The 12,235-nt window shown below is 39.0% G+C and overlaps 1 protein-coding gene across 5 annotated transcripts in view; it reads right to left on the reverse strand.

The window, feature by feature from the left end:
• The window catches only part of Kcnq5 (potassium voltage-gated channel subfamily Q member 5), a 519,651-nt gene that overhangs the window by 379,544 nt on the left and 127,872 nt on the right, over positions 1-12,235 (reverse strand). The gene's annotated exons all lie outside the window — the stretch shown is intronic.

A 12,235-nucleotide genomic window follows, 5' to 3' on the forward strand; every position in this document is an offset into this window, starting at 1 on the left:
AACTTTATTATTTTTTTTAATTTGTACATCTTTATTAGATGAATTATGCTAATTCAACACAAGTATGCAAAAAAGGTAAAACACATTTCTATCAATTCAACAATTAATCATTTTGTGTGTTGGGAATGCAACCTGAACTAATACAATCATTCTTACAACTCAGTTTGAACTGAATCAACCAGAAGAAGAACCAGCAGGGATTCTTATTCTTACCCTCCGATTCTTTGGTATCCATTACTGGATGCCTTTTCTTGATCATCCAGTTTGCTTTCCCTGTCCTTAGTGTCTACTATTCCATTCTATAATATAAAGTTGACCCTGTGGGCTTTCACAAATTATTTTATATATCTTTATTGGTTGATAGAGCTTGCTCATCATACAGCTCTTGTTCATTTTGTGATTTAGTCTGCTGTTGTTTGTCTTTGGTTGTTTGATAAATCAAACCCACTATAGTGCATTCAAAACTCTGTTAGCACCTCTCCTTTCTCTTTTGAGCCAGCCTCTATCTCAGAGGAAGGAAACACATAAAAGAGCCCCAATATGACTCACTTTGGATATGCATAGAAGCTCTCAGAAGAGAAGTTTCCTATAAAAGGATAAAGCAATGCTATGAGCTACTTGGTCTCATTGTCACATAAGTGGGATAGAATTTCAGGTGGAAGATGAGACAGTATATTGAAACCATGAGGGAAAAAAAGGAGAAAAAAACATGAGGATGTCACAGTATGACTGAGCTGCAGTCTTGGATGATATGGGGGGCTGAATTCCCCCATATTTCTTCTTATATAAGAATAAATTCTGAGTTTTTGCTCTTAGCCCAATTTTCTACTATCTGCAGTGAATACAACCTTAACCAAAACAGCACCATTTTTGTGATAAAATTTTTCTTACTGCAAAGAATTTATAACTGGGCCTTGCTTGAATCTTTCATTCAAATGTCTTTCTCCTGTTACCTTTTCCTTTTCAAGTCATTGACTCAAAATGATCAGGAAAAGATGAACTTCTCTTTCTTCCCTCTGACGCCCTGCCTGAGCTCTACTTTAAAGGAAGAACAACCATCAGAACACATTGTTGAGTGTGTGCCCACACTCTCCACAAGACCGGGGGAGGATGCTAGGCAGAATGAAGTCACACAGGAGCTATGGCGGCAGGAGAGGCATTTGCTCCTCTCCTGGGCACTCTAGGACACACTGTGGTTCTTTGTGAGCCACATAGTCTATTGTGTTCTAGGTGAACCCACACAAACCTCTTCATCTCAGCCAAAGCATCAGGCCTTAGCTAGAAAAGTGTTTTCCCCAGAGACCAGCAGAAGAAGCCTCTAGTCCACAACAGCCAAGTCAACAGAAGGATGCTGAAAAAGATGCCCAGAGGACAGCACAGAGACAGATGAGCTCATGAAAGGAGAATGCCATTCTCCCCCGGAGCTGTTTATTCAGAATGGTTAATATAACCAGGTGACACATGGAAGTGCTGATACCACTAATTCTCCACTCTTCTTTCAATGCCCTGATAACCTCTGCTTTTTTTTCTTCATCTGGCAATGAACACACACCTAGGATATTTGGGATGGAATAAACCTCTCTTGTTTTCTATAACAAGCCACATAGGAGCACATGTGGGCATACTAGGCCAAGGCACATCCCTTTGCCTGGTGACTGAGCATTTGTTTGGATGTGTCTTGCGTAGTTTAACTTGGCCAAATCAGGTTTTCCTAATGTGACACTCGCATTGCATAGCACTGCTACACTACAGGCTCATTTTCACAGCATTCACAGAAGCAGAAATAAAGGATTTTAAAAAGATATAGCATGTTGTGAATCATATACAGTGGTGCTTGGAAACAATAAAATACACTTGTCATGTATTTTATTTTTAGGTTTTTACAAAGGGTACATACATTTTTCTCTCCTCCCCCTGTCTGCATGTATGTGTGCATGTATATATAACTTACTTAGTCTGTACAATATTTTTCATCTTCTAGGAATGCCAGACTCTATACTATAAAGTCTCACCAAATTACTGACATGAATGATTAAACATGAGCAAAAAGAGCCAACAACAATAAACATGGCAAAGCAAATTTAAGATCATGAGGCCTCAACCTACACACAAAACTACAGGCAACTAAGGAACATTGAGAACAAGAGAAAGTCTTTCCCAGGGAAGAGCACACCAATCGGTCATCCAATACCAAATGGTCAATTCTGAAGACATACATATAATTAACATTATACAAACTTTGAGTAATTTGAAGGCAGACCCTTCTTCAACACTAGCCTGAATGCCACCCCTAATTCCTCCCTGGTCTCCTTCTTCTTCTGTAATAAAGAACCAGCAAGTTCAACACCCATTTGTTTTATCCGCTGTTCCTTCATCTCAACCCCTATTCTGTTTGGCTCCTGGTCACTTAGATTGAATTAACTCATTTACTACCAGGCTGCCTTCTGAATAACAGCAGTTCTAATTCCTGGTGTTGTAGTTACTGGAGTATATGAGGCACATGGGTGTCTATGAGTTTTCAAGTAGAAATAGTGAATAAATGAAGGAATAGCAAAATCCAGGGACTGTAATAAAATTAAATGGCTGACAATATGACAGAAGACTTCCTGTAAAGGAGTCATTTCAGAAGGAACACGATTTGGAAACTCCTCACTGGTGAGTCTAAAATCCATACCCTGACTCACACATTATTAGTTTGTCCTATAAGACCAAAGCCCTCACAGGAGCAAATTTTCAAAAGGAAGTGAACCATGCTTTCTTTGTGACCACAGATTTTGGTTTGTGGAGAACAGGATAACGTTTCCTCCATATGCACTGTTGAGATGTATAAGATGCACGACATTTTATGGTGCTAGGGAAGTCGCCATGGGAACTGGAGAGTGGCAGAAGTTTTCAGTTCATTAGGCCCATGTTTACTCTCTGGATGAACCCGGCAGCCCTTGTGGTATGTGTATGTCTGTGTACACACCTGTGCGGAGATGTCTCTACATCTGATGAGTGTGAATGGATGGGCAGCCCCGGGAAATCTCAAATCTGATTCTCTACAACTCCTCTCTGTGAAGAATAAACAATAAAGAGAATGATTTCCAGGAACACATGAGAAGAAGGTACAGATGTGTCACATCATCAAGAAGATGGCTTACAGCAAAGGGACAAGTGGGGTAGACTTAAAGTTGAGTCCATGTGACTATTTGTCTTGATAGTAAAATGATATTAACCTCTGTTATTTTTTATTAATTGAACTTGGCGAGTTCTGAAATTCTACAGTTCTATATTTGTGAAAATGCAGGGCTTCAAAGAAGATGTGAGGACTTATCAGGCTGCATTGCTTGCCTGGCTTACTAATATCCTTTCCAAAAGATTTCTGACATTTCCAGTCTTGAGAGCTCTGCCAATCCTGGGGTTGGTACACATGACAAGTCTAATGTAGGCTTGAGAACTTTTTCATGCTTTTTTCAAGTATAGAAATTATCTGGTTATAAAGGTTGGAGTATTGCTACTTCCAGGCTGGGATTTAAAGATTATAGCACACACAGAAAATTACTCAAAAGACTGAAAGTGTGGATAACAATATCAGTATGCAGGGGAAAGCAAGATTTCCCCAGGGGAATCCAAATGAGATTTATGTCCAGGCAAAGGAGAGTGGAAGAGAATAAGAATAGAAACATAGACTTGGAAAATCATCAACAGTGAATCACCTTTCTCTTGAATGTTATGTACTTCTTTGAAAGTAATTACAAATAAATGTGAATTTACACTTAATTGGAAAATGGCTTGAGTTTATATATTTACTAGGTTGCTGATATAAATTCCTACAAAGCTGACATTTGAAAACAACAGAATAGGTCTGGGGAGATTATCAGTTGGTAAGATACTGGCTGTGAAAGTGTGGGGAGCAGAGTTTGAATCCTCAGAAACCATAGGAACAATAACAAATGTATGTCATCCTTAGCATCCCTATAGTAAGATGTTCGGTGGAGCCAGGAGAACTCCTGAAATATGGGCCAGCTAGTCTGGCACATACAGTGACAAATGAAATAGACATCTTATATCCCATAAGGTGGAAGTTAAGGTTCAAAGCCCAAGGTTATTTATCAAAATTATACTTCCTTCATAACATTTCTGTGATTAATTTGCTGCATCTGCAAACACCACTTGTATGGTGCCAGACTAAGAGTGACAAATTATAATTATTAGGTTCCTTGTTCTGAAATCCATCCTGCTAATTATTGACAGGGTCATATTTCAAAAACTCAATTCTGATGTCATTCTCTCCTTTGGGAATGTACACTCCAGTTGATTATTAGATAAAGTAAGATCTCAGTAGAGAGAACGCCTCTTCTTTTCTCATCCCGCAGTCTGCCAATTCCTTCCCACTGTCACTATGCCTCAGATGCACTGATCCAAAATGCTTTCCTTCTCATGCCTCTTGGCCCTTGCATATACAGTTCTGTCTGACTCCTCCTCATCTGAAGATACCAACTCAGTGGTAGTCAGTGCTTAGTTCTCCTCCCATTGGGGAGGAGTCCCCAAAGCCTTAGTACCATTGACAAATCCACTGTTCTCCTTTCTGAGCACACTGATTCCTCACTGTTATATCTGCCACGGTTGTAGTAGAAAATCCACAAAGGTAGGGAAACTTTATTAGTAATACTTAGTGCTCCAAATCCTTGGGGGACAAAATCACTGCATTTAACAACATACGTTTTGAGGTTGGTCAGACCCATGCTCTGCCTTTTAGTTAGTAATGCAACCTTGGAGAAACTACTTAACCCAGAAATTGAAGTAACAGAATTTGCAGCCTATTGGGATTGAGGTGATGTTTGTAGTTTATACCCAATAAATGCTTCTAAAGTTTTAAGTAGCAAGGAACAATTGGGAAAAAATCATTCAAGCCTGAGAACATTACCTCCTCAAATTGTCACCCACTCAATTGATCTGTTTGTATTTCGTCTTCCTAAATTCCCTTCTTCCCAGCTTCCCTTCATCTTTATCTAGACACTACAACTAGGGATGCAATTCATCTCCTTCTCAGCAGATTACCTTCCTTGCTACTAGAATAAAATATGAATAACTAAACTAAAATATGATATCAATCAAAGGCATCAAGATTTTTTTCCACAACTCAGTACTCCACAACTCCACAGAAAAGGCAGACTCACTGTCTGTATCTCCGTCTGTCTGTGTCCACATTCAAGTAAACTGCCTTTAAACTTGCTTTCATAATCACCCATGTGGGCTGCAGCTCTTTCTGGTTTTTAGAAAAGAAATATTTCTCCACCTGTCGGATGCCAGCCCAGCTTGCACACACCTTTCCCTTCAGTTGCCTTTGCATCTTTCCCCAGGATGCTGCCCCTTGTGCTCCGCCATCAACACCTGCTTTCCAGCCAGCATCTTTCCCCATAGCCCACAAATGTGCTAAACAGCCCATCTGAATCACATAGCAAATTAGTCTCCTTTTTGCTCGGCCTCTAGATATTTTCTTGCTTCTCTCCTTCAAATTTCTGCCAAACCTTCAAAGGACCACCCAGAAAAGCAGTTTCTACCTCATCACATGTGCATACCTCGGACACTTGAGTATGACCGAGGACAATTACTGCTAAAACAGTTCTCACAATAGTCCCCCGGGGCTTCTCTATTGTTAGGTTTTGTAGATATTTTAATGCCTCCTCCTCTCTATGCTCTTTCTTGATCACCCAGATCTTGTGATCTAAAATTTTTCTAAACGTTTCTTTTGAGGTAAGACTCCCCTCTTTAAGATTTTCCGGTAGCTTTTTCAAAGGTTGTGTCAACCTTTGCTTTTGCAGAAGTCAATCAGTTTTGCAGAGGTACAATTAACAAAGGTAAGTTATATGCATGTGTAATGGGCAGTGTAATGCTGGTATATGAGGACACTGTACAAATGGTGACCGCACTCAAGCTAACTAGTGCTTCGTTGTGTGTGTGATGAGCTTTAAGACCTATTCTCTTAGATCAGCTATAGTTACCATGGTCACTAACATCCCTTCTTCCATAGGCAACACAGTCTTTCCAGGGGTCAGAGCCTAACACCGGTGTTGGGCATAGGTTCAAATTGGTGCACCTTAAAGGGTATATTTAAAAGTTAGAGTGAGTTCTCGGAGTTCAGCCACAGGGAAAGGAGCACAGTAAGCAACTCTCAATCATGCCAATGATCTTTCTTGGCAATAGGTGTATAGGACCAGAACGTACTTTTTTTAGTCACAGGATAAGCTAGGATAACTATAAGGAATATCTCGATTGATTTCTCTAATTTTGTATCAAACACTTTTAAGTTGCTGGTAGTCAGAGCCATAGCCTAGGGTGGAGATTGGAAAAGGGGTGAATAGAGCCCAGGGCTAATGTGCCCTCCTAGATATCTGAAATTCCATAGAACTGTTAGACTTTTTGCCCAGCGCATTCACCTACCTACCCCCCTTACCGGTCATCTAATTAGTTATCATTTTCTCATATACTTCCTGAATGAATTTCCTCTCCTCCATGTTTGCCAGCATTCTTCTACCTACTACCTAACTACCCTCTTCTTGAGTACTGCACTGATTTCACTGACTCAATTTCCAAAATGAATAGATGAAAATTGAGGATGCTAAACAGCATACAGCCAGCCCTCTCTGGAGATGCACCATTTCTCAGGCTAATATGTCCCTTCTCCCTATTCATACCCTTCTACAGTAAGAGCCCAGAGCAGGGCCCTTCCCAGAGAACACATTAGTATTTGACCTCTTCCACCTTTGACCTGTGTGATCAGCTTTGCTTGGAATAATTATCTGTCCCCTTCCTATTTCAAATGTTAAAGTTCTTTCCCTTTTTCACAGAATCAGGTGATGCCTAAGGCAGATCACATGGTCTTAATTCCCATGACACCCTGTACTCAGTTTTCTGGCTGCATATATTTGCCTTCATCCATCCTTTACTTCTTCCTGCTTCTGTCTCTCTTTGTTAAAGGATAAAGTTTTACTCATTGGTATGTGGCTAGCAACCCATCCCAGTTCCTGAAGCACCATAAATGCTTGTTCAGCCTAATCCCACACATTTATTATGACCTTGGGCAAGTCCCAAATTTCCTGGCACTCAGACGTCTCATAGAAAGTTAAGGAGCTGAACTAATCTCTTAAATGTCCCTTTTTGGTTCCAACATTCCATGAGGTTTCTATTATATTTGTTGAAAGCGTGTAATGGAGTGTAAATTAATTTTTAATAGACTGCAATTACCAACAAAACATTCCTCATCTCATCACTCAGCTCTGCACATGAAGTGTGACATATAAAAAGTTTAACCTAAAATATCCGTGAGTAACTAATAACTCACACAGCTGCCATCTTAATATGCTGGAGTAAACAGGCAATTCACATTTATAGTTTAATCACCGAAATCCTTTCAGAATTGCTGAGAAGGCAAATAATAAATCCAGCATTACAAGGGGAAATTGGGTTGTGAAACCCATTCACTGTGCCCAGTCTTTATATTTTCTCACTGCCAGTTACTTAAAGTCACGGGTCAAGTAGAACTAGATACTTACTACAAGTGTTATCTTTACTGTTGCTTTTAGAGCAATTTTGCATTTTGCAATAGGTTGCAAAGTTGTCACAAAGAGTTCAGTATTTACCTTGTCCCAACCTTCTCCTATTTTTAATATTTTACATGGTGCATGTGACTCAATTAATGAACCACTATTTATACATGACTGCTGACATAATACTTTATTCAGATTTTTTTAATTTAGCATCCTGCCTCCAGGATACCATTATTGATACCAGATCACATTTAGGTGATGTATATAAGACGATTCTTGTTTTCCAGTTCTCAGGTTTTCTTTACTCTTGATATTCTTTAATGGTAAACTATCTTGTGGATACTGTGTGTTTGCGTGCATGCGTGAGTGTGTGTGTGTGTGTGTGTGTGCGCGCGTGTGCGAGTGTGTGTTTCTCTGTGTGTGTGTATATTGTGTGTTTGTTTGTGTGTGTTATGAATCTCATGACTAAAGTAGGGCTATGAGTTTGGAGAGGACACAGAAATGTAAATAGTCATATCAAGGTTGCTCATGCACAACAGTTTATTTACATCAACATGGATTTATAGATTAAATTTGAAAGAAGAAATATACATGAAGTGAACAAAATTAATGTGAAACATGGATAGAACAGGAAGCAAGATCCATCAGTTCTGTTGTTCACTTGTTAATTCTCTTTGACTCACTTAAAGCATCTATACAGCAAACATCAGCAGAGTAAAATACTCATAGGAAAGTGTTAATGTGCAATCAAACAATTTTCACAAACTAAATACACATGAATCCAGTGTCAAGTTTAAGAACATTACTGGGAATCTATTGTAGGTCTTACAGTTGATGCACCAGGAGACATTGACTATGTTTCTCCAATTGCATTTTTATATACACTTTAGAAATTGTGATATAGATCATGACAGTGTCTTGCTAGGTAAGTAGAAAAATGGATTGCCATTTTTAAACCTTCATACTTTCAGGGACTGGAGAGATGACTTAATGGTTAAAGAGCTTTGGCTTCTTATCCAGAGGACCTGGGTTCAATTCCCAGCACCCACATAATGGCTCACAACTGTTGATAATTCCAGTTTCAAAGGACTTAACCTCCTCTTCTGTCCCCCTCAGGTCCCAGGCACACACATGATGCATACACATATATGCAAAAAAACACCCATATATATTAAATAAATCAAAAGTTAAAAGGTAAAAGATAAAAAGTCTATACTTTTCTGCTATAAGAAAATGCTACAAACTAAATGAGACTAAAATTCAAAATCCTTTAAACTTGGGCATACTTTCTAAACAAGTTTGTTTAGATGTTCACGGGTTAATATGTTTACAGTGATAATATGTCTAATACTGCATTTAATTAAGTGCAACATTACCAAATCAATTTGGATGATGATCTATGATATTGACATTGCAGACATCTTTGGCAATTTAATTCAGTCTTAAAATTTCCAGTCGTAAATGAGAGCCATTTTGATTCAGTTCTCACAGGTAGGCAGGCCCCATCTATTCAGTAAAGAACAAGTTCTTTGGGAGATCGAACGACTTGAGGAAAAATCTCTCCTTGCACATTTCTCAGTGTTTTCCATTCAGGTTACAGTGTTTGTGCCTAGAGGCTACAGGGAGGCCCTCCTAAAAGTAATAAGCCTTCTGACCAAATGAGCAACACCTGATGGAATCTTTATCCTCTCTGAGGAGTGGATGGGGGTGGGAAGTGGGGGGAAGGTGGAGGCAGCCAGAGGAGGGAAGGGAGTGTAAACGGGATGGTATGTACAATTTCAATTAAATAATAATGATGATGATGATAACAATAAAGAATCCTCTCACTAAAAAATAAAAAGCAGAAAAATAGCACACTGACACAGCATACATAAGCCCACTGATGTTTAATAGGATTCGGAATTCATGTTGGACAACGTGTTCCAGGCATGGCACTTTCCCTACATTAGCACATGAGATTCTAGCAGCTCCGGGGGGAAGCAAGTGAGAATGCCATTTTATTTAAGTAACCACATGTTACAATAACCGAAAGAGGCATCTGTGTCTTCACAGAAGCAAGTTTTACTGTTGTGAAGCCATTTATTTTATCGAAATAAAAAAATTATCTGTTTAATGTAAAAAAAAAATGAGTGACCATTGAGTATATAGAAATGTTACAAGCTGGTGTACTTTATCTCAAATTTTCTAATTACTAAATTTGGCATTACTATATATATATATATATATATATATATATATATATATATTAAATTCAGAATTTACTCTCTTCCTCTCCTTTTCTCTATTTACTTCATTTTCAGGGGATTTCAGAAAATATTACACCTTGATGTAATAATGTATGTTGCAATAATCCAAAGGAAAAACTTTAGTTTCTTCTATCCTATATCTCTACTCATAAATACTCCACAGATATTGCAAAATTTGTGTCTCCTCACGCTGATGTTTGATGCTCAGTTCTCCCTTGCTCCATACTATACTCACCCCTCTTACTTTCAGCAAACGACAATTCACTTAGGCAATTTTTCAGGATAAAAGCCTGGCAGTTATTTTATCTCCATATTGCCACACTCATTTCCAGTGTGCTCAGGAAGCACAGCAAGCTCTACCTTCACATCCTCTTCAGAACATCACCCAATCTCACCCCATTTTCTCTGCTTAAAGTGTAGCCCAGTGCACCACTATCTCTTGCTTTGCTTACTCAGAGGATCTCCAAATAACTTCCTTTTTTTTAAACCTTCTATGTATAGCTCACACCCACTGTCTTTCTTCATTTATCACTTTTAATACACACTGGATCTAAGTGATTCCATTAATCAAAGCGCTTATAATTACAATAAAACAAACTCCTCAACGTGACCTACTTAAATGGTCGCAATCTAGCCTTTATCTGTTCTTTACAGCTTGGCCTTTGCCACTCAATTTCCATCCTAGGGTCCCAATGGTCAAACGCTTATGGCTCCAAAGAACTACAACGCTCATTCTTCATTGATAGTTAATGAGAGATGCTCTCCAACCAGTCTAACTAAAAGTAGCCTCAGAACTCTTTGCTCCTCTTGGTCGTCTATGCCCACCCTGAATCAAAGCTACAGAGGGAACTTTGATTCTTGGTTCTTGATGAACGTCACCAGTTTTGGGTACATAGCAACTAATTAGTACATACGTATCAAATTAGGTAATGAAGGACCAAATGCCTATATTACAACCAACCTATTTCAAGCCACTGTGCTCTCTGGCTTAAACAGGTCAATCATCCTCTAATCAGACAAATTTGCGCTCTTGTCTCCTATAGTCAGAACAGTATCAGGGAGCAGAAATGTTTCACATCTGCTAACAGACTCATTTGCTTTTATAAAACTTTACAGGGGCCACTCACTAGCCTTGTAATATAAATCCAAATCTTAAATGTGGTATGGCATTATGCTTCTGACAATGTGTGTGCTCAGTGGTAGGCTTCAGACAGTTTGTTCACTTACCCTTCCCTCTCAGTACACTACTGCTGAACTTTCTGAATGCCGTGGGCACTCTTACGCTTGGGTCTCCTTTTGTTGGGGCAGGGTGTTTCATTTGGTCCCTCTGCATGGTCTATTCTTACTGCAGTCTTCACAGAACAGCTTGTCCCTGCAGACCAAGACTGAAACTTAAATATCAAGGGACTTTACAGACTACCCAGTGTCGAGTTCCCAACTGGTCACTTAGACAAATGACTATTTTATGTCCCTGCATCACACTTATCTTAATCTAATATATCCAATTATTTATCATTTTATGCACCAATCTTCACTTACTAAAATACAGTCTCAGCTACATTTTAAACATATTTTTTATAAGATCAAGGCTTCTGCTTTCCCTGTTAAAAATAATACTTCTACGTGGTACTTTTATGTCAGTTGGCACCACTGGAAACTCTGTGTGTGTGTGTGTGTGTGTGTGTGTGTGTGTGTGTGTGTGTTTTGCATCAAACGATTATTGTTATTTCCCCTTATATGACAAAGACATCCAATTTATAAACAGTAAGTTGAAAATACATTCTGATCAAAACTTCAGAGATTTTCCTTTACACTTCTTGTCTACTTTCATCTTTGTCCTTGTCCATCCAAGTGAGTACATTTGAAATCAGTACTGCTTAGCCATGATTAAAAATCACGTGCTGACAACATTTCGTGGAGTCCTGAGTATGACCTTGGCAAATGCAAACATTCTCCTGACGTGCTTAGATATCTTTCCTCTTTCTTAGGTAGTTATTACCAAAATAATAAATATAAGACTTTCCACCCACACAACTAGAGTTTACAGTTATTTTATAAGAGAGTTCTGGATTTGCTCAAAAATACTTGTTTTCGTTAGTATGTTTCCTGAGACAGAAACAAAAGGGAAAAGAGATTAAGTGTTCCCAGGGGACACACGACATGAAAACGTCAGAGCCAGAACCAGAGACTTTCTTTTTCTCTCACCAGGCATATTCTCTCCATAATAGCATATGACACCTTATGGAAACATGGCACTTTAAAAGTGTCCATCCATGCATGCTCCTCTTGATAGGCGTCCTTTTTCAGACTTACTACACCTTTAGTAGAACAGCTGAGACAGTGGAATAGGGGAAAGGCATTACCAGGCGCTCCCCTTTAAAACAGAGCCACTGGCCCGAAGTGAGCATCTGCCCAAAGCAACAGCTCGCATCCTAAGCATTTGGATATGATACAAGT

The sequence above is a fragment of the Arvicola amphibius genome, chromosome 9 (genome assembly GCF_903992535.2).
Source record: "Arvicola amphibius chromosome 9, mArvAmp1.2, whole genome shotgun sequence".
Taxonomy (NCBI): Eukaryota; Metazoa; Chordata; class Mammalia; order Rodentia; family Cricetidae; genus Arvicola; species Arvicola amphibius.